Source organism: Olea europaea, chromosome 20, assembly GCF_002742605.1.
Source record: "Olea europaea var. sylvestris chromosome 20, O_europaea_v1, whole genome shotgun sequence".
NCBI lineage: Eukaryota > Viridiplantae > Streptophyta > Magnoliopsida > Lamiales > Oleaceae > Olea > Olea europaea.
The window spans coordinates 12,916,273-12,921,432 of NC_036256.1; the positions used below are offsets into that span (position 1 = coordinate 12,916,273).

Here is a 5,160-nt window from a genome sequence, read left to right on the forward strand (position 1 = left end):
GCGACTTTCCAGCGGCTTCAGTTTATATGCTGATTTTCAGAGCTTCCAAATAGAGAATTACGTGAAGGCAACTTTCCCTCGGTTTCAGTTGATATCCTGATTTCCAGTGTCCAAATAGAGAATTACGTGAAGCAACTTTCCTATGGTTTCAATGATATCCTGATTTCCACAGTGTCCAAATAGAGAATTACGTGAATAGAGAACTACGTGAAGGCGACTTTCCGCCGGTTTCAGTTTATATGCTGATTTTCACAGCGTCCAAACGGAGAAATTTACGTGAAAGCAACGATCCGGCGGTTTTAGTTGATATTCTTGGGTACAAATTAATACTATACTAATATAATAGGAGGAAAAGATTTATTTTTCCAAGTTTTGTTAATTTCACAAACCTCAATACAATTCCTTCTTCTTCTTCTACAATTTTATTTATTTATTTATTTATTTATTTATTATTATTATTATTTTTCTTGAATCACTTTGCTATATCATCAATGCCTGACATCAAAGTTCTTTTGGTGACTGGACTGGGATCATTTCTTGCATTAGATTGTATAAACATTTTGGGAGAGGACGGGAGGAAGCTCTTGAATAATGTAAGTTTCAATTGTAAGTGTCGATGTTATTTTATTATTCTTCCAGTTTATGTTGTTACTGCACCTCTTTTTTAACCTATTGGCACTTAAATGGTGTAAAAGCCTACAAAATTTCTATCTTAACTACATGAATATTTGTCCATTAATATGCAAGTCTTCGTGTCTGTACATAATTTACTTATTGCATACCATGATATCTCCCATACTCAATTCTATTTCTCCAGTTTATTCAGGAGGACTCTTATGAAACTCTTCTTCAAGTGGGCTAGCTGTCTACAGCTAAACTAAGTGGATGTTTTTTATGAACAGATTTCGTTCGTTGTATTTAGTCCTGCACTTTTCTACAACAGTTTAGCCAAAACAATAACATACGAAAGCATGGTTCATATGTAAACTTCTCTTCCTTTCTCTTTTCATACAACGGATCTGATCTTTTACCCACAGTGGGTAGGATAAATACTTTCACTCTTAGTATGGCATGAGAACCTACTTATGATTCTCTACAACAGTCATACATTAAGAGAATCATACTTACGGTTCTCTCTGAAAATCAATTCTAATTCAGACAATGTCTTTTCTTTTCACTTATCTTCCGTGCCTGCTCTTAATATATAACTGTTGAGTAGGCCAAATATGCAGGTGGTTCATGCCACTCCATATCCTTATAACATACATCATTTGTTCAGCTCTTGGCTAGGTGGTCATTCAAATTACAAGACCTCCTTCAAATCTCCATGGACTTGTTATAGGTAGTTGTGCTGCAGGTATGTCTAACAATCATACTCTCGACAGTTAAAATAGAAACAATAAAGGACAATGGTTTTTGCACAAAAAGGATCAAGAGAAGGAACTCTTTGTGCCTTCCTCACTCTTATCTTATTTTGCTGAACCGAATTGTTTTAGAATTCATGTATTTCTGGCTGCTTTTATTTCGGAGTACTTTCCGGTGAGGTTGAATCTTTTGTGGCAGATAAACATACCGAAGAAAAGAATTTAGAAAACGACAAATTCTAGAACCAAAAAATAGAAATGAAAAGAAAAGAAAAGAAGAAAAATAAAGAAGAAATCAAATTTCTGGATTTATCATTAACCTGATATATTGACTAATTTGTGCAAACAGCCAACTTGGGGAGCCTACCTCTCATCATACTCTTTGCGGTCTGTAAAGAGAGAGGAAGTCCATTTGGAGATCCTGATGTTTGTTCAGAACATGGAATGGGATATGCTTCTCTGTCAATGGCAGTAAGTTTTAAATGTTTTTTAGGTCCAAGAACCTTTCAATGTTAATTTCTATGTTGTATATAGCTTATATTTTTTCTGCTTGCTTGTAATGTATACGTATATATGACTTCTTTACAATTCCTTAGCTGATTTTTACTTCTAGTGCATATAGACATATGCTGCCATATCTTCTTGATGTGTTTGAATTAGTTTATATAAATTATTACTCATGTAGCTTGTTATGGTGTTTTCAGATAGGAAAAATTTATTTATGATCCTATGTGTATAATATCATAAGGATACCTTCAAGTAGGAACTTGGAGGAAGTTGAGGTAAACGACCTCTCAATCACCAATTCGAGTGAAAGTTCCATGGTTCCTACTGATAGAAGTTCCACAGAAGTGACTGAACCTTTACATTCTTCAATTCAGTTGGCACTTCCACAAACTAGATTTGAGGAGTATCCTCAGGTTGTTATTTATCTCCTTTACTATTCACTTCTTTAAAACTTTTAACAACTGTACATATTCAAGCTATGATTTTGTGCTGCGTCGATCATAAAATCATCCGATGAATAAGTGAATAGTAAATCTATGCAAGTATACAAAGACACGCAGAAGGAAGCAAGGATTTTAACCTCTGAAGCCTTACCACAGGTTCCTTTTTGGGATAAGATAACCAACATTTAGAGATGCTCTTAAAAAAGATGAACTTGAAGAGGTTATTTGCGCCATCCACTAATGCAGCGGCATGGTATCACTATATGCAAGAGAAGATATGTAACTCGTTGGTGGATTTGCTAATGAATATTGAACAAAAAGACTAACCAATATCTATGTCTTCTACAGATTGCTGGTTTTGTGGTTGGACTTGTACCTCAAATTCGAAAGTTGTTGATTGGTGACTCAGCTCCTGTCCATGTCGTCCAAGATACTGCACTTCTCCTTGGGTATAAAACCTCTCTTACTTATTTCTCTGAACTCTGCATTCCTGCAATAAAACATGTATAAATAGGCCTACATGACTTGTCCATAAATTATAGTGTAATTGTGGATACAGAGTTAGCAGATCACATGATGACGGAGTTGTCATCTACTGAATGAATTGAAGGGATTTGTTCCGAAATATCAAGCCAATGGTTGAACTATTGGCATGGCTATGATGAAAAGATGAGTAGATCAGTGACTTTCTTGATCAGGGGCCGAGCCAAGAGATTAGAGTTGTGCGGACAATTTCACAAAATTTTAATTGTAGGTGCAAAATTGAAAATTGTAAAGATTTTATTTTATTTATTTTTTTGAAATCTTGTGTAAAATCTTGAAAAATCTATTGCAAAACCTTTGATTTCAAATTTAGTGTGAGAGCAACTAACCCCACTACCCCCACTGTAGATCCGCCCATGCTCTTGATATATCGAGTTACTAAATTAAATCAAATGCTTATTCTTTGTAGTTTATATCTCTTTGATTCCTCCGGAGAAATTTGAGTCAACCAAAGATGTATATCCTTGTGCTTATCTGTGTGGTATGATATGAGTCAGCTAAGTATCTTTCTAACAGAAGATCTGTTGCATTCCTACACATATTTTTCACAGAAGATCCAGAAAAATTATTAAATACACTGGTTATGATCTTGAAATTGATGAACCAAATTAACTAGTACAACCTTCTTAAAACAAAAATGGAAGGGAATCAGCCATTCATTTTCTTCTTAATTTTTTGAGTTTAGGGTGTATTAGTATCAGGCATCAATTTCAAGTCTTCCCATCTTCAATTGTCCTGGGGAGATAAAGATTATTTTACTCTTTTATCATTTTGTTTTCTTGAATGCATAACTTCATTATAATTGACGAAGATTCTCAGACTGTCATCACTAAATAATACAGGGGTAGAGCTATTCTAGATGTGACAATGATAATGGGCGGAAACCTTTTAAGGGGTATGTGTTAAATCAGTTTCTAAACATGGTTATTTTTGGTTTAACCTGTTAGTTTCGAGTGAGTTCTCATTATCTCTGTATTCTCTTTCAGGCTTAAAGAGTTTAGGATTGAGAAATCCGTTATTTTAGGCATAATAATCATTCGATATGTTGCCTTGCCTCTGCTAGGTATCGGCGTTGTTAAAGGGGCAATTCACTTTGGTTTGGTGCATCATAATCCGTTATATGAATTCGTTCTTTTGCTTCAGTTTGCACTTCCACCAGCAATGAACATAGGTTTGTTAAAGCTGCAACCATATTTGTTAAACCTTTCCAATTTTGTTCCAGCTTTAGTGCTTTACTATTATGTGATATTGGTATGTATACAAGAGCAGGCGCTGTCCAATTTGCTGTCTGTCCAATTAACCATTGAAACGTCATTTTAATTTATCATTTCCAACTTTTCAAAACGATTCTTTATGCTTAAAAAAGGTGACATGTTAATGTGAAATGATGTATCAATTAAGTTGGTAGACAGCAAAATTTGGAAAATATATCTCAACTCAGAGTAGATATGAAGTGTAGATAGAAATGATTGCACATAATTTTTGCCTCGAAGTTAAGGCTCTGGTTCTTTCGTTAGGAACTGTGTCTCAGTTATTTGGTGCTGGTGAGAGTGAATGCTCAGTTATCATGCTATGGTGTTATGCCTTGGCTTCAATTACACTCACTCTATGGTCAACGTTGTTCCTGTGGATTGTGGCCTGAATGCACATCGGATTTATAACATATTTCATCAATCTAAGTGGAATAAGAAAACTATATTCCTTATTGGTTTGTTGGTTGGTCAAAACAAGAACCAGCTTTGTATGCTTCACCAATTGAGCTGTTAATTCATGAATTTTCTTTTCTTGATTCTTGAAAAGTAAAGGTAGGGTCAAATTTTAGATGTAATCTAGAAACTAGAAGCATGAATGAACTAAACTGGATGAAAAAAATTAGTGTCCAAAAAAAAATAATAATAATAATAAAAATAAAATAAAAGACATTTGCTTTTGCATCTTGTCATATAATTACATAATACTCTTCTTCACTTTTATTGATCATCTCATCCTAACCTGTTGGCACGGGTCTCTGAATGAAAATATTCATATTTTGTTCTTTAAAAACAAAACCAATATGCATAAAGCTATCTTATTCATGCTTGAAAATCCGTTTATAGCATTGCGGGTCATAATTGAATAAAAAGAAAAAGGAAAACAAGAAATCCAGTTCAAAAGTATGAAAGAAAAGTTTTGAACTCAACCGAGTTTCTTTCGAAGACTATTGGAAAATAAATCAAATTAACATAGTGATTCGTGTTAACATATCAACTATTTAGAGAATGCCAAAAGTACGATATTCTAATTATTTAAGACGATATAACTAA

General features: G+C 34.0%; 1 pseudogene; it reads left to right on the plus strand.

Moving 5' to 3' along the window:
• The first annotated feature begins 491 nt into the window (after window positions 1-491).
• Window positions 492-4,641, plus strand: LOC111369078 (annotated as a pseudogene).
• Window positions 4,642-5,160: the final 519 nt, after the last annotated feature.